An 18,456-nucleotide genomic window follows, 5' to 3' on the forward strand; every position below is an offset into this window, starting at 1 on the left:
GGGAATAAATGCTTTTAAAAGAAATGCAAGGCTGACCACCTGGGCCGCCAGTTGCACCTAGCTATGTAGGAGACCCCAGCTTGTGTTTATACACAGACTGGCTGAAACAAAATGCATGTTGCTTTTGCAAGGAATAACAGCAGAGAAGAGCACCATCAATCTGAAGAGCAGCCCCCTTTTTGAAAAGGGACAGGACCTGAAAAAAAAAATCTCCTCTAAGCATCCTTTGTGGGAAAACCAGTTGCCATTGCTGACAATTTAGGATGAGAAGGAAGTAGACACTGCAAAGGAAAGGAAAACAGGATCCACCATAGGTAACTATGGTAGAGGCGGAAAAAACCTGAAGCTACACTTTGTCTTGGTTAAGGCTGATATATGAGGTAGAGGGAAGAATCTTTTAGGCTCAGAGGTGGGCTTTAGAAGATCAGCCAGAAAGAAGCACACACAAAAATAAGAAGGCAGAAGGCGTGGGTGGTTATGGGGATTAGTACTGACATATGGAGCCTATCAGCTTGAAGTTACATGTTTAAATCTGACCTGGGTCAGTCATGCCCCAAAGTCATTACGTCATTACTGTCGAACAGCTGTTGGGTGGCCTCTGTGAAATGACTTAGGGGTTTGAGCCCAGTTTCTGATGGTAGGTGTCCAAATTACACATAACCCATCTATATTAATTACCTCCCTATGTCTGGCAATCTCACCAGAAAGACCAAATACTAAGGGTTCACCACAGAGATTGAGCTGTCCTGTTTTATCTTGGGTGGCACTTCAAGGAAGGGGCTGAAGAACTTTGGCAAAAGTATCATAGGAGAAGACAGCGCATCCCCTGCTCTGTGGTTAAAGTCAGACCATTGGTTTTCAAATCCCTCAGACCTGCAGATTTCACTAATGCTGCATTTACTCTTGAAGGCAGCAGAAGGTATTTCATAACTGACTGCTTGCATGATGTTGAATATACATCATTTGGTTTCTACTTTCGGATCATAATAGTATAAACAGGAAAACTACATTTTGAATTCATTAAGTTCTTCCTCCGCTGTTTATAAAAGATAAAAACTTCTCCATTTTTTTTTTTCCTAAGGATTGATTGGTGTCATGTACATATTCGTTCACTTCTGTTTATGCAAGATAATAAGAGTATTAACATGGAGGTGGAATAATGGTGTTTATAGTTCCATCACCACTGTTTATATAAGATAAAAACAGTTTAAAAAAAAACAAAAAAAAAAGAAAAATAGTGAGAGAACATTTGCTGTTATGTACATATTTTATTTTTTTTCCACTTCTGTTTGTAAAGAATGTAAAAGAAAAACAGTGTTGCAAGTTGAAGAGGAGTTGATTCTGTTTGTAATACTTCTGTCCTGTTTACCTAAGATAAATTAATTTAGAGTTGATGTAATGACTATCTTGGGAGAAGAGAATTGGGGTGAAAGAGGGACTGCTGGGGTTATGTCTGATACTCTTAGTACCTTGTAATCCTTTCCTTTATTAAGAAACATGAAAGATGTATGCTGAATCTTTCTAGTGGGAATACGATACCACCGGTGAGGCTTGGGACACACGGTGCTGTCATGCCAGCTAATACTGTGGCCGCTACCAGAGGGGTTGGAGGCTTTTGCTGGCAAGAGAACTCTCAGAACAGAAAGGATACTACAATAGTCTGAAAAGATCTCATGAACGTTAAACCCCTTGGTATCATTGTCCATGGACTTAGTCCAATAATTGTGTGCCTGTATGACTCTGTTTTGTTCTGCAGCTTTGAAGTCTAATCCTAATTCCTTCAGGGAGAAAGGCTTGTAAAATGCCTGCATTTCAGAGAGACAGAGAAATACTACCTTTGATGCAAGCTCTATTGTCAATCCTGCTCAGTCCTTCTGATTCACCCCTGCTCCTGCCCTGTGCATGGGCATATTGACAGATGAGGGAAGCTGGCAGATGTGAATGTTTCCTTGGGATGAGCACTGATGCACTGTTTCTCAGTGTCAACCAGAAAGGCCACTTATACCTAATAAAAGAGCAACTGTGTGGACATTAACACACACGCAGACAAAAAGTCCGTGAGTATTCACTTACTTTTACAAATGAGTTTGCTCCAGCTGTAGTCACACCCTTTGTGTGTTTGCTTTGTGCAAACATTCAAGAAAGGCAGGCTTTGCTCTAGTCAAAGCAAACGGCCCGCTTGAAAAATCACATGTTCATATACTTTCAGGTACTGAACTATCAGCTCACACACATACTTACCGTGTAAGTGGTAAGTGCTGTGACAGACGGCTTTCTGCACATGCCTTTTACCTTCCTTTGTGCAGGCAAAGGAATCAGCCCAGGAGCTGCCCTGACCTTCTCCAGATGGTGATGGACATACATATAAGACTAGCTTAAGGAAAAATAGTGAGAGAAAATCAAACTGCATCCCTAACTAGAAAGCTATAGAGTGAGTATTAGTAAATATAGTATTGCATCAAAAATGCTTTTTGTCTTCCAGAAGAAGTTACCATCTTTTATAATTTCATAGTGACATTTTTCTCTCCTCTAATCCTGAATGTGTCCAAATCACGATGATGTCTTCATCTCTTCTTCCCAATTCTTACTTCAGCTCTATAAATAGTCTTTACAAAGCAAACCATTTAAGCACATGCATAAGTCCATTTCTGTTAAAGTAGTAAAGGTTAAAGTTAGGGAAGTAAAGGTTAAATTTTAATTACGTGCTTGAATCCCGTTGCATTCACACATCTGAAGTTAAACATGGCCTTAAGTAAATGATTTGAGGGTTCAGTGGTTTAATGTTAATCCAGTCAGGATGCAAAACCAATGCTGTACATCAGTTGTATGACATGGTCTATTGCATTGCTTGATCCTACCTTTGCACCCCTGCTCCGAATGTCAAGTACTTGAAGCAGATCGTATATGTTTAGTGAGCAGAATTGCCCAAGGTAGATGAAAAAAATAAGCTGCATTGGGAAAAAATTGCAATTTGCAGATGGGCCTTCCAGAAGTGGATAAGGGTTCCTTGAAAATTTCTCTCTACTAATTGCCAGCCCCTATTGCCCTTAGTGCGTCCACATGGAAGTGGATGCAAAGAGCAGGGATAGATCTCTCAGCAGGCTGAGGAGTTGAAAGGAGCTTCAATCAGAAAGTTTTGTTTTTCAGATGAATATATATTGTCATGGGTACAAAATTACATTTCCTGAAGTGAAGGCCATTCTCATCTCTGTCTCAGAGCATTCCAACATACAATACTATGTGTCTTAATTATGGTGTTTCTGTGTCTAAAAAAGGCTCAGAAATTTCACTTTTCAGAGTTGTCTAATCAAGTTGCTCCACCTTGCTATTAGGCATGAATGGCAGTCAGTGCTCCAGGGAAGCCTGAAATTGAAAGAGCAGCAGGTGGGGAGCAGTGGGTCAGGATGGGTATGCATTTAGGAGAGCTGTGTGGGGAGTCCAGAAGTAGAATAGCGGGAAGTGCTGTAAATTGGATTGAACACGTTGCTAGTGGACAGGGTGAAAGATTATACAGCATTTGTCTGTGTGACCATAATGAGCTTTTTTCCCATAAAAGATTTGGGGAGAAAGTACTTTGTATGAATAGGGTCCCTTTAAGAAGCACTTTTAAAAGAGCTCATTTTCGATTCCAATCATGTATATGCCCCAGCAAGACTGTAGCCAGATGCTTGTAGATCTGAAGAAAACAGCCCAACCCTTTTCCTATCATCTACCGGAGATGACAGACTTTAAAAACTCAATGGCACTTTCGATAACTTCTAACAAGAACTGGGACTTGCCTGGCTCCATTTGTCTGGTCAATGCTGTATTTCTCTGATTTATCCCATGGAGATTTTCAGCAGAACTTTACACTTAGTGTCTAAATTAATGATATTCCTTCCTTTTTGCCATGACAAAAACCACTCTGCACTATATACATTATGCTAAAGTTTTTGTCACGGACGTAATCTGTAAAAGCTTTTTCAGCTTCATCGTTTTGACAATCTGATTCCATTAAACCCTTCCCAGGGATCACTTTTGTATGGTGTGCATGGGGGAGACTGTTTGCTCACATGGTTTTCCCTTCGTTGAAGCTAGAAAACAGTGATCATCTCCCAGGTTACATGGTATGTCTTTCCACTGACCTGTCCCCAGGAAAACATATTTTGAGGAAACACAGGCATTTTCTGTATAGCTCTCCTAGTAAACAGTCTTCTCATTAGTCTAGTCCATAACTTTTCTTCAAGGCTCTTTTAGGATGGAGACGTGACCTTAGCTCTTAAGCTGTGTGGATTGGTTTGTTGATATCTCTGTGCAGTAAAAAGCTCTGAATACATAAGACATTTCTCAGTATTTTTCACCATTTCACTTGCACTGAAATGGAAATTGTTGAGTGCTTTGAATAAGGAAACTCTCTAGTTGTTCTCTAATACATGGTTAACTTAAAATCCTCCAGTGAAGATTCACCACAATATGGTGATACCTCTGCCAGATACCTTGCACTATTGGGGATTCCAAAGGCGTCTGTTGCCTCTGATTCTGCCACAGTGGCAAGTGATAGATGCTGCTGATAAAAGCTAGAGCTGATAAATGATAGAGTTGATAATGAAAGAAAAAAAGATGCTTTATTTTAAAATTCATCCCCTCACAGCATACTTTCTAAGGAAGTTTGTTGTTTTAATCTCAGTTTTATGGCAATCAGGAAACTAAGATTTTGTGGTGAAAGCAGATAGGAGCTGGGGGGAAATCCGATCCCACAAAACCTACGTTTGTCTTCAAGGAATGCTTTTTATCTACCTTTGCTACGAGGGAACATGGTGTAGAGGTACCTCTTTGTTTCACTCTCAATGAAGTCAGTAGAGGTTTTCATGTCGACCTGGATGATGGGCACGACCATGAGTCTTTTTTGGGTTAACTGGCAGTGCAGAATAGCATTGCCTACAGCCTGCTTTAGCATAAAACCAAAATCTATCTGAGTAGGCTTCCAAGGGTGTCAAATCATCTCAGGTTCATTAATCCATTTATCCATGCCACAAACCAAAAGTAAATTTTAAAGTGTTGGGGTTTGAGGTTTTTTTGCCACCTGCTAATAACTTTGCCTTCCTTACTTGTCTAGTGTGTTTCCACAGATACTCATATTTCTCAACCTGACAGCTTTCTGATCCCCAAGACTGAATAGCTGGGTTATCTCAGCTTCCCATCTTACATGAAGTTTATGTCCCTCATTTTAAATAGCAAAAACACTGTCTGCATGAACAGACCATTATCCTGGTTGGGTTGTTAAAGTTACTGTAATGCTGACTTTATTTTCTTGTAACAGTTCTGAACAAAATGTTTCCTTTGGAAGGTCTCAGACCTCTATCCTCCCAACTCCTAATCACAGTAACATCCAACCTCAAGGAGTCATTAGTGAAGACTGACAATATCCTGTAACAAGTCAGCTATGAAGAAATTGGCGTAGTTTATCTCTTTGATTCATGTTTGTATGAAAATAATGGGTTGCAAAATAAAGCTAGCATTGCTCTCATGCTATACAGTATCCATTGGATTTGAGTCTTTCCTCCCCTACCCACTTGTCTCCCAAACTAACCCTGAATATAGTTCTGCAATCGCATATGAGACAGGGTCCATCTATAGAAGTGACATATTATTAGACTATAAGGCCTGTTTATTGTGCTGCTTCTTAAACTGACTCACCTATAAACCTCCTTTTGATCATGGTAAGTTGTTGCATTTTTAGATAACTGGGAAAATGGTGTGATTATTATATTCAAATCCAACCCATAAGGAAGGGTTTATGTTTCTGAATTGAATGGATGCAGTGAACTATGTAAACTGAGTTTGAATAAGTTCTTGGAATTGTTTGGTTTTGGTTTTGGTTTTGTCTTTGTGAAATGGACATTTAGCTTTACAGGAAGGCTGATAAGTAGCATAAACTATGGCTCACCACTAAGAGACTTTGTAAAATCTCTGTGTCTGCTGTTTGGTTTGGCTTCAGCAATCAAAGGGATTGGCTTTTCTTCACTGAAAGGAGCATGCAGGTGGCTTTTCAGGTTTCTGTAAGGATTTTTCTTCTCATTTGATGTGATACAGGCTCTAAACTGGGCATCAAAAGATGTGAGTTCATTTTGTAGTTCTCCTTTAGTATTGATCAGCTTCAAGATTAGTTTAGCTTTCTCTTCTTTCCATTTTTCATTCCATAAAATTGGAATAAGGACAATTACCCCTATAAAGCAAAAAGTGATGTTCAGCTCGTTGGTGGTTCGTTTGGGTTTTTTTACAAATAAAGCTTCTGAGACTATGTATATTGAATTTCACAGCTTTAGGGCATGTTAGTTGCTCTCTGTAGCTGTACAGATATGGATAAGCTGCACTGTTTTGGGGAAGACTGGGAAGCTTGGAAAACAAAAGAAATAATTCAGACAGTCAGGAAGCATATCCTACAATTCAGTTATGAGTATTATTTCTACTTGTTGACTAGGTCAGCAAATGAAATTGCCAGGCTGAGATAGCCCAAGATGGTTTGGTTGTTCAGGAGAGGAAGTTCAGGAGTGTAACAGAAGTGTCGCTTTATAGGCTGAGTCCTACTAGAGAAGGTGCTAGCTACTTACAAGTGTGACTTCTTTTGTATTATGTCTGACTGGGGCATATACCTTTTTCCTTCAGTCACATTTTGCAATAATTTGATTCAGTCGACTACCCTGTCTTGTCCTCTATCTATATTATCAAATGGATACTCCAATTAAGGTAGAAGAGTTGGTAAAAAATGCCATCTAAGCTAGTCTACTGTTGCACAACCTAAACTCCCTTCCTGCAGCATCATGTAGGTGGTAAGAGTCAGGGAGGGAATCATGTCAAAGTTAAAGTGACACAACTAGGATTCAAGAGGGGAGGTGGTTTGGATATATTAGCAGTAAAACTTAGGATTAGGAACAGGATCCTATAAAATACCATCAGATTTGCTGATAAGAGGGATCAGATTCAATGATAAGAGACTGCATGCTTGACACTTCAGCCGTGCGTCCCCATATAAAAGAGCAATGAAAAACTTAGTTCCTCTGAAACTCAGTTGTCAGGGCACGCATCACAAAAGTAACAGCATTTCTACAGAGTACACTGTTCTCATACCAAATATGAAATGGAGAGTATTGTTCCCAGAAGCCGTTTTAGTGGATCTTTATAAGGTAGTTTTGATTTATTTTAATAGGCATAAAGTGAGAAGAAACGGGTGAAAAATAAATTCCAAAGTATTGATTATGGCCTTTTAGGAAAAAACAAGTTGGTTCTCCTTCTGGAAAGCTCAGACAAAGCACATACTTAACTTGTCTTTGTAGATGCCGAAGGCTTAACACTGCATACAGAAGTACAGCTGCGTAACCCTGGTGACTTCAGTGGGTCTGCAGGGGTTTAAAGGAAAGTGAAATACTTCTGCAATGCTTTTAGTCTTGTTCCAAATGTTGCATACTGTCACAAGAACACAATTCGTGTTCGAAGCAGCACAAATTATAAAAAAATGAAGCAGAAACCATATGCTATCTTATCCTTCAAGATTTTGCTGTTCTTGTATACAGTCTCTGTCAGGTTAAGATTTTCCTACAGGTTTTCGTATAGTCAAGTTCTGATTTCTTTACTGGATAGGCAGTCAGGAAAACATCCTGACACGTTCTTTAAATGATTGTGACGATGGATTTGACATGCTCACACTCTTCCGTAACGATCTTGCTGCCACTTTGCTTCTGATTTAACAGACACCCTCATATTCTAGTCCTAAACCATACAGCTCTCACCAAAGAGAGAAAGCTGGATTTTTAAAGTTCAATGTAACCCCAGCCAGAACTCTGCCCATACCCTTTGCCCCTCCAGCACCCATGGATGATGCAGACCCCCACATCCCTGCACAACCCTCCAGTGCCCTTGCAGCTCAGGCTTCACATTGTCCTCCACCCTAGCTGAGCCTGTTCTCAGAGCCTCGTGGTACTTGCAAACTCAGCCAGTGCCCTTTAGTTCTGATCTGCAGTGCCATCAGGGAAAAATGATATATCGGAGTACTTATGTCCCAAATTGAATGTTAGTCAGACATTAAAATGAAAGAAATATTATGGGGAGTCAGCGCGTCTCACTGTGGAAATAAATTACATAGAGTGGGGTGTCATGGCTCTTGGGACTGCATATGGTCCAAAGACACCATTTAGAGAAGTGATCACAACACAACCAGGTTTATCAGATCATGCTGGAGGAACATTAATACCCAGAAAGAAAATCATAATTAGCAATAGAAAGCTCCCAACCAATAACTTAAACTCATTTTCCAGGGTCACTTCCTCACATTAGTAACCTATTTGTATGTATCACTAGATTTTGTAGCAATTATCTCCTTATTAATAGTAACTTCACTAATTGCTATTATTAATAAAGATGCATTTAGTTCCTAATACCTTATTTGCTCAGCTTAACATTTTGGTTACTGAACTTGAGTCTGCCTTAATAATTCAGTATTATTTGATTGTATTTTCTTGTGCTGTGTAGTCCAGTTTTGGAACTGCTGAATTCAGGACAGATACTTGAGAGGGTGCAGGGAACACTGACCCTGCACTAGAACTGCAAATCTCCAAGCAGGGAAGCAGAAGATATGCTTCACTGCTTATCCAACTTGCAATAAGGAGAGCACAATTTGATGTGACTATGGTGTAAGGCAACAGATCTAACTTGTGAGCTGCCAGTTCAACCACACTCCATCAGAACAGAAAATTCACCTATAGGTGTGAGCAGAGACCAGACGTAATTTTTAAGGTATGATCCTGAAAGGCAGCACTTTTAGGTATATATCTTTGTATATTTAGGTAGTTATGTTTTCTGTTTTCTTCTGTTTAAGGTTTCAGAGCTAAGTTCCAACATATTGCTACAAATTCCTCAAAGATGTAGTCAGTGGTTAGAGTTACTGAAAGATAAAAGTAGTACTATTTCAGGCAATCTTTAAGTCAAGGTGCGTGCTCAAAGTGCTACATTTACATTAGAAAACAAGAATCTATTTAACATTTTTCTTCCTCACTTTTGGCTACCTTTGCTCTCACCCTGAGCCTCTTAAAGCAACTAAAGCTGTAATGCACTGTTGCTTCCGGAGAGCTCTCTCGCTCTTCTTTTAAAGATGTTTTCCTCAGAGGTGGTGCTTTGTATAGACTTTTCTTGACTGCAGTTCTTAGGGAGCAGGAGACCTCCAAAGGATGTTAATTAGAGTTCAGTTTGCAGATGCAAGAGATTACTTTTCTTATTTCATCTGTCTCATTGTTTTCATTGAGAACAGCTGTTAGGACTTATTTTGGGCTAAGTTACCTGTGGTATGAGTCAGCTTGATGTCTTTTAGAATTAGCTGACATATACATGAAAGTCCAAATTTTGATTGCATAAATTTCTTTTGCCTTATCAAAACATAATATTATCAAGCCTTCTTGGCAAACAGTGTGCTGAAACATCTATTCCATCAAGACTTTTCTTTTGTATTTTCTAGTTAAGGGTCCGTGAAGTTTCTGGTTTATAAAAGCATTTTTATGTGTGTGCATGTGCATCACACATTTAAAGTCTCCTTTTCTCAGTACATATTTCTCAATTTGAAAAAGACAAGACTAAAATTTTAACTATTCTTAATTAAAAAAAAAAAAATTAAAAGGCTCCTTTGACTAAATTTTCCAGCCCAGATTTAACAGTGATACTTTCACACTAGTGAAAGAAAATATAACCTTGAGCTGTGTTATAAATCCTTTACAGTATGTGTTGAGGTAAACTGCAAGGCATTGTCTTCAAATCTGAGAGAGGAAACAGTCAGTTACCTTTTCTATTATCTTGTGCACTGTAGCTTCTAAACATGCTCTGTCTTTGGAAAATGAGTGATGGAAGTATTATTGATAAATATTGATTCAAAATTGTTCTCAAGTCGTCATTGCATTCTCTACAGAACAACAGTTTGGCTGTTTATTGCTTTAAAAAGGGCATGTGCACCTGTAGGTGGGTAGATTTTTTCAAATTCTTTAATGATACAAAGCATATATGTGTACCAATGTATGCAAACGAATGTCAATTCTAATGTAAATAGAAAAACTCCCTGTCATTTCTCAAAGATCATTTTATTTTGATTCTCCAGTACTGTAGATTAAGAGTTGATACATGGCCATATAATTGGTTCTAAAGCTGAATTTGCAGTGTCCTCTTCCATATGAGCTTTCTTCCTCACTGCAATAAGTTTTCAGTTGTAAAACCATCCCTCAGTTCACCTCTTTCCTAGCACCAGCTCAACCAAGTGATGGTAATTTCCCTTCGTATTACGTAGATTAGCCAGCCCTTCTCTTCAGTCTTGCATGACTGAATGAGTCCATGACGACAGGGGCCAGGCTATGGAGCTTCCTCCTCTAGGAGGCACACAGAGGTAAAGATGCAGAGGAAGAAAAGGAATCTGCCCAGTTAATCCTTTGCAAAGGTTTGCTTGATATCAAAGGGAGCAGAATTAGGCCTCTGCAGAGGTCAAGATCCACAGAACTGCTTTTCTCTGATGGGCCTTTTGGGCCACTTCTGTGCTGTGACACACTGCTTAAGTAGGTGTCATTATCAGTCCCTAAGCAGACACCATTGTGCAGTGAAGCCTGTTAATACAGGTGACTGAAGTTCCAGATATTTTGACTGCTAAAGGAGGTGACCACAGGAAAAAAAAAAAAAAAAGGAAAGGGAGAACTTGAGGATCGTTTTCCTCTCTGTGTTACCATGTCACTTTTCCTGATGTGGCCCCTTACCTCGTGTGTGACATCTGTGGCTAAGGCGTTGTCATATTTCTGGTATGCTAACGTAACATTTGACTGCCTTCCTCTGCATTCTTGTAATTAACTCCTAATATTAAAGCACTTTCCATCTCTGGATTCCTCAGCAAGCTGATTGAAAGGTGATTTAATTGCACAGCATTGCCAAGAAACATGTTAGGTGATTGCTGTCTGTAGTAAGAAGTAATGGGAAGGTAATAGGAGATATCACAGGGACTAAGATTCTGCTGGCCATTAGCAGAGGTGACTTCAAAAGGCAAATGATAATTAGTATAGATTTCACTGAAACAAGTTTCCATCTGCTGCTAGTCACTGGATTTTGAGCTGCTCTCCTATTAAGGATTTGCATGTATGTTCCTGGGTTCTCAGTGAAAAGGACACTTAGGGGAAAAGGGTATAAATCAACAAATAACTGTGTAACCTGCAGAAATATAAATCTATGTAGATTAATCCGTGTTTCCTAAATTGCATACTAGATTGTAATTCAATCAAAGAGTAGGGGTCTTGTGACGTTTATGAACATTTATGGATAGTATGAGCGCTCAGATTAAATGTCAAACCTGGTATTCAGTTTAGAATCATGTATTATTGTTATTCATTAATATATGAAAACAACAATTATATCCACTAAAATCCTCAATTTAATTTTGCTGTAATCTGTCTCGGCTGTGTCAGAAATGCAGTGCAGCCTCTTTGCCCCCTCAGATCATTTAAAGGGCTCCACTGAATTTCAGCTGTCTGCTCTTTCACTGCATTCCCCCAGAATGGCACTGGCTCCATTTGACCCCCTCTGAACTGCAGAATTCTCTAGTAAATTATTTTATTTATCTTCCACTGGGATTAAATTTTAGTTTAGATAGCAGGTGTAGTGCATTCAGAAGGGGAGGGGAAACAAGACTGCATCTTAGATCCAATTCACTGAGTAGATTACATATGATAAAGCTGTGCCCTTCACTGGTTTATGTCAGTAAAGGGTGAAAATGTTTCCAGGCAGACCAGTCATTTTAGGATTATCTGAATCTGTTGTCAGTCCTTCAGTCCTGCTTCTCCCCAGTCTGGGGCTGAAGGAATGCTCACCTTGGTAGTGCAGTATATCAGAGAGATCCTAAATCACTTTGCAAAAATGGAGCAGAATTGCACTTGAAGCAGGTTAACTCAAGCCATTTAGTGAATAAATTCTAAGAAGCAGCTGAATGCCAATTGCAAAAATATTTTTGACACTTAACGATATTTTGTTGAAAGAAAGTAATGCTTAATCTAACAAAGTAAAATATTCTCTAGTCCCTGCATGTTTTACAGCCCAAATTTCACTGACTTCCAGTGGACTTTGACTTGAATGCCTCAGTCACTTTTGAAAATTGTAGTTAGCCTCATAAATCTATTATCTGCTTATATAAAGTAACTCATACCACTGGCTTTCACCATCTCAACTCCCCATAAATAGAAATTCTTCAGTGTTTAGGAACCTTATTCTCATTAAACTTGGGGGACTAGATTCCTAAATAGCCTTAACATTCAAATCTTGCTTGTCTTTTAGTCTTTGTGATTTAAATAAAATTTATTCATGTAGCAAAGAAAGAGAAAGTGAGCAGAATCTGGCCACAATGAAGGAAGGACAGGCTTAAGATTAGCCCTTGGTTATTCTGTCCAATGGCCAAAATGGCTTCTAAGTAATAATGATTAATTAACACTTGGAATTCAGTATAGAAAAGATCAGTGGATTCCATTTGTCCATTCCAGCAAACAGAGCCATACTGGGTTGAAAACAAACGACATAAATTGAGACAGGTTACTATTCTGCTTTTAACAGAGTGACCTGGAGAAAACGGTGAGCTTTCTTAGACTTCATTTTCTTATGTTGTTATATAATAATATATCTTGAAGAAATCTACTGTGTTAATCTAATGTAATTAGGTTAAATGTCTCTAGTGACCAACAGTGCCATATCATAAAATGTTTCACCCCAGCATTTTAATGGTTCAGGTTCTGCTCATGGTTTCAATTAAGTTAGCATGATTGCACAGGGCAGTGACAACAGGATTTGGCCCACTTCTCTCCCGCATACGTGTTCTGCAGTTATCTAACCTGGAATGAATCATAGCTTCCTCAGACACGTCTTGTTTTTCCAGTACTTTACAGGGCAAGTTTTGTTTTCATATATTTTCTTTTGAACAAAACTGGTAATCAAGTGTCCAGACCAATTGCAATCATTTAAAAAATTACGGTGTTTCAGTTCTGGTGATTTGCCAGATCCTGGTTTGCACCTTCTAGTATATTGTGCCTGTCTAAAATTACCCTACGGTTTTAATAAGGCACGACAATCTCGTTCACTTCTTATAGCAAATTTGGTGGTAATGTTAGTTTAAGTCATTACTCAGCACCTCCAGAATCCCAGGCTGTAATTTGTAGAATTCTTTGGCATCCATGTTGTCAAAGTTGCTTGACGTTTTCCCTTAAGAGACCTTGTTTTATGTTGCTTATAACAGAGCCAAACACTAACCACTCAGCCTAAAATTTTCCATTCTCTGGGGGTTTTTTCCCATACTGGATACCTCCCACTTTTTTTTCTTTTACTTTTTTTTTTAATTTTTTTTTTTTTTAACTCTGGGCCTCCAAGGCACATTCTTTGGCTCAGACCTCGTCTCAGGTTCTTCCTTGGTTTGCAGCTCACTGTCCCATCTGCCCAGAACCCTGAAAGAAATACTACCCAACTACCAGCCACTAACAATCCCTCACATATCATTTATTACAGATGAGCCTATGGGATTCCATGATTAAATCTTCAGGAGCAATGTAAAGGAGAATAAGGGATACATGCTTAGCAATGGAGATTTTTTTCCACCAGGAGAACTTCCCCCTTAAAGTTCATTAGAATAATGGATTCTTGAAAGTAAGACCTTCTCTCCACCAGGCCTGATCTTGCCCTTCCTTTCATTTTATGTCTTTTCAGATTTTCAATTTGGGCAGAATCCATCCTGTTATCTGTCTCATGCAAGTCTTCCTTACATGTGGGAGCAGTCAGCTTCTGTGAAGAGAAATTTACTGTTAAACAGGGCCTCTCTGGGTGGCCTGTCTGAAGGATGCTGTAAACGTCTTGTTTCCTACTCTACAGCTTTTATGATTCTCTCTGCTCTTTCCTCTATTTCCTCCACCTCCCTTGCCAATGACCAACCACTAGATATGCAAAAATGCTTTCTCTCACACTCTCCTCTACCACGACCATAAGTCCCACAAATAGTTGCTATAACTCTGAACAAATTTTCTGCCTGCCTTTCCTCTCTCTCTGCTGTGAGAGCTCCTCTCTTTTCCTTCACTGTCTCAAGTCATACTTGTATTTCTCTACCTCTTCCTGTAACTAGACAGGAAACAGTAGTTGAGGGCCATATCTTAAGTGCTGTAGCACAGACATGGGTCTCATGGTCTTTGTCCACTGTGCTCCTGATAGCAACCTTATGGAGAGCTCTGTCTGGTCTGTCTAACAAAATTTTTTTCAGCTTGGTGAAGGGAAGCGGGGACAGGACTGATTTGTAGCTTTGAACATTTGGGGAGCATCTGCCTTTGTTTTGTGTGTCCAACAGGAGTATATCTTCTTATTACAATTCAGAGCATCAGGATTTGATTAATATTGTTTATTGCTTCATCCCAGGTTAATATGTTTTGGAAATAAATATGGAAATAAATATATTGACAATAAAGCTTAGATACTCCATAGCAGACCTGTAGTTTACCAAAAGTTTGCAATCCTTTAGCCATTCCACTTTCATGCAGTCATTTTTTTCTTAGGGGTCTCAGGGTAGCAAATCAATCAAATCCGAAAGGTACTATGTTGACAGAAGGAACTAAGACAACACAATTTTTCTGTGCAGCTATCAGCTGTAATGTAAGCATTCTCAACCTTAATAATAAGCCTAACCCCTCTTCTGTGAAGGTCAGGATTGAGAAGGCGAGTTCTGTTTCAGAATCCTGTATATCTGGCATGACTGGTAAGAAGGATGCCATTCAAGTCTGGCAGTGTTTTTGTGATAAGAGCATTTGTCCGTAGGAGCCACAAGCCTATTTCACGGAGACTGTTGAAAGGCCACCAGAGAATATTTAGTCTTTGCTGGCTTGGAATTATCCCAGGACTGAAAGACTCCCAAGCCACTACCAGTTTTCTCAGCTACATAGTTCTGGGGTCAGGTAGTTTAAAGCCTCCAAGATCTACACAGTTTGTGAATTTAAAACACCATTTGCTTTTTTTTACCTCTTCTATGGGAATTGCCACCATCTGTAAGTCTCCTTGATCCCTGTTTTATATTGGTATAATTTAGTGTGTTTATTGTAACCTGATTTCCTTTTTCCTTTCTCCCTTTTCTTCTCAGATCACTCACAATCAGTTTGTGGCCTTTCTCTGAAGGAACCTTTTCTGTCTCTTGAGTAAGTATTTATACCAAACATTTTATACTTTTCATTGGTATGAGTTGTGAAGTTCCATCAAAGTTAGCCCGGGGCCCTTGTAAACTTTTCTGTTGCTCCCCATGGCCACTGGACTAAATACTGAGTTTTTCTTCTAATGCAGTCCAAGATTTTGATGCAGTATCACCTTATGGGACTCAGATTTTAGTTCAGTGACATTGTGTGATTGATTGATCCGGAATTTATATGTGCATTTCTGGATGACAATATGGACGGTGTCTGTTTATATTTGGGAATATACTTGTTCTGATGGCCATTATGCTGTTGTGCTCTAATTCAAATTAAAACAGTATTCCATTCTGTGCAAGTGCACAAGTACAAAAAACAGTCAACTAGCGTTGCTACCTGTCCTTGATGAAATTTGACCTTTGTGGCATGGGACTCTTCTTCACCCAATCCTGAGTGCTCTCTAACCTGCTCTTCTTATCTGGGTAGATTAAATATGCTATATTTTCTTTGGCACCTAACCGTATCAGGATTAAAAATCTATTAGTGGTTTCTTTGGAAGATGTTATGCAGGATTCTCTTCTCATCTGGTCTCCCCTTCACTTGAGTTTGGGTGCTGCTATATAGGTTGTTGATTTGGTGACCTTTTTAAGTGAAGAAAATACTATATTTATTCAGACGATTGCGTTTTTAAGACCCAGAACAGGAAGAATGAATTATTTCATAGTTTAAGCTTTGTTTTTTTCCTTTTTTGGGGAATAAGGAACCTTTGGGAGTGTTTGTTTGTTATCATTTGAGTTTTAATTTTGTCAGGTTCTGACACATGATGGTTTTGCGCATTTGGAACAAAACCTCACATTTTTCTGGGATTCCTTCATACGTATTGGCAGTGAAATCTAGTGCTTTTAAAACAATGACTCTTCTTGTTGCAATATAAAGAGAAATATAGCACTACCACTTCATAATATTTACCATAGTTAAGTAAAGACAGACCAAAGTTTTTCAAATGTCCACCAGCATTTAAAGCCACTGTTTTGGGATGTCCAAGGTGAAGCTATTTAGTGAATGCCAAAAATAATGAGGGCTTTTAAATTGGTTTAGAACTCCATGTCCAAATATGCCTAGACTTTGTGCTACTTTAGATCTCCATTTTGCAATTTAAATTCGTGTCTCCTACCTGTTCAGTTGATGATTGTAAAAGTGCTGCCTGGAATTTAAAAAAAAAAAAAAAGGCAGCATAGCACAGTAAGAAAAATAGCTCTTTCATATTTGGGGGAGGAAGTCAACCTGCAAATCCGTAAATTTAATTTTGAGTAGTGTTTTGATTGTTGGAATTTCTTCAAAGAGATGCTGAAGTGCAAATGGACATTCGTAATTTTTTCAGGTGCAGACTGAAACAATGAAAGAGGTTTCTTTTCCTGATTCGAGACCTAAAATATGTGACTTTAACATTTAAAATTGACCCACTGCTTTTGCGGTGTAGAAAGAAATGGCACAGCGCCTTCTACCCTGCCCTGTGGGCAGCAAGATGAGATATGCTGCAGTGGCTGCAAGAGGTGGTATGACAATGCCAGCTCCCAAAGAGATGTATTTGAGCTGACCTATCATGCCTATGGTGTCCCCATATTTCTTTCCTTTCCCCTTTGCCTTTCATTATAAGGTGTCCCAAATCTGTAATTTACAACATGCTGTTCCAGTTTTGTTCTGATATATTTGCTACAAATAAGTAGGAGTCTATGTGTGTCCGTAGCTCCCTGTGGCGGTGTCAGGGATGAGATCCCTATGAGATGAGGGGAGCAGAAGCACCCACAGAATGTAACATGGCTTATGTCTTAATGTGACATTTATTTGACTCAGAAAGGCAATTGATTAAAAGCCCATCAGACCTTTGCCATCATGTATTATGTATTTATCCAACAGGGGCGGTTTATAACAGCCTCAGACAAATCCCATTAATTTTGTTGCAAAACTTCATAATATCAATAAAAAGCATTAATGATGCTCAGGGACGTGAAGCGTTAACACCACTGGTGTAACACCTCCTACAGCAGTGGCAAAGCCATTTGTCTGTGGCAGAGAACATGTGCCTTCAACATTTGCGCAAAGGCACCAGTCTATCATTGTTCTACCTCTGCAGGGCAAGGCAGTTTATGTGGAAGCAGCAAGCTGGCTTCATGGTAGGCAGGCATGTGGAAACCCAGAGCCAAAATCCCTCTTCAGCAGTGCTTTGCTGTGTTGCATAAGTTGTTTCCCGTCTGTCTGCCTTTGTTTCTTGACATGTAAAACGAATCACATGCTCTCTTGCTTCCTTAAGTCAGGCTTATTCCACAGCCAGGAAGGTCCTCCTCCATTCCCAAATTAGCAAGCTCCATGGGAGCCCTGCTATATTTCAGGCGTGTGCGTAGAATTTGTCTTGTTTGTACTGGTTGTCTCCTTTCTCTCTGGAAGTCAGGTCCTTCAGGCCGCTGATAAGCTGGGTTCTTTTCAGTAGCAGAAAAAGTATAATTGGGATACTTTTACATTAGATGTTGTAATGGTACCTCTGAAGCATGTTTCTGTTCTAGAGATAACAGATTTGTTCTGCCCTCTGCCTCAGTGTCTAGCACCTGGGCTCTCTTTTCATATGCCTACCCATAATTTGTTGATGATTTAGTCTTTATCCTCCTCCCCAAGCTTACACAAGTGTAAGTCTGATTATGGCACCAGGGTTTTGGAGGTGGAAGGATTTCATGGATCTCTCCCCCAAACTGTACTCCCACTTAAGAGGAATACGATTAATCTCTGCTCCACTCAAATGTCCTCAGGACTTTGAGAGAAGCAGGTGTATTCTTCATCAAAAATTATCCTTTTCATGGAAGAAGTCTTCCAACCAGTCTTGAGCCTTTCACTCATAATGTCGACAGTGTGTAGTAGTATCAACAGTGCTTTACAGTAGGATAAATAGCTACAGTAGGACACTTCTTTTAGTTCCAGAGCACTCCCCATTCAGGTGGAACCCATACAATATTGAAGAGTTATCTGCTGTTAGCTTTGGTAAGTGCAAATCAGAAGTGCACCAGAGTGATCCAGATACAAGGAAGTTGCAGGACATGTTAACCTAATTCCATGAACATCTGTCCATTGTTTTGAAATACATTTCTGATATAACTGAGTTGCACTGAGCTCCACCATCATTCCTATCAGATTCAGCACTGACTGATTCTAATTCTTGTTATTTGACATCCTAGTTTAAAAAGAAGGGGGGGGAGGGGTGAAGGAGGAAAAAAGTGCAAAA

General features: G+C 39.4%; 1 protein-coding gene across 14 annotated transcripts in view; it reads left to right on the forward strand.

Annotated features, from left to right (window-relative positions):
• ZBTB20 (zinc finger and BTB domain containing 20) overlaps positions 1-18,456 on the forward strand; it is a 477,688-nt gene that overhangs the window by 346,769 nt on the left and 112,463 nt on the right. For 13 of the 14 annotated variants that reach the window (XM_032678457.1, XM_032678452.1, XM_032678453.1 and 10 more), the window contains one exon: positions 15,143-15,197. The exons of the other annotated variant lie outside the window; for it this stretch is intronic. The gene's annotated coding sequence lies outside the window, so the exon portion shown is untranslated. The remainder of the gene's footprint in view (positions 1-15,142; positions 15,198-18,456) is intronic. 14 annotated transcript variants of the gene reach the window in all.

Source organism: Chiroxiphia lanceolata, chromosome 2, assembly GCF_009829145.1.
Source record: "Chiroxiphia lanceolata isolate bChiLan1 chromosome 2, bChiLan1.pri, whole genome shotgun sequence".
NCBI lineage: Eukaryota > Metazoa > Chordata > Aves > Passeriformes > Pipridae > Chiroxiphia > Chiroxiphia lanceolata.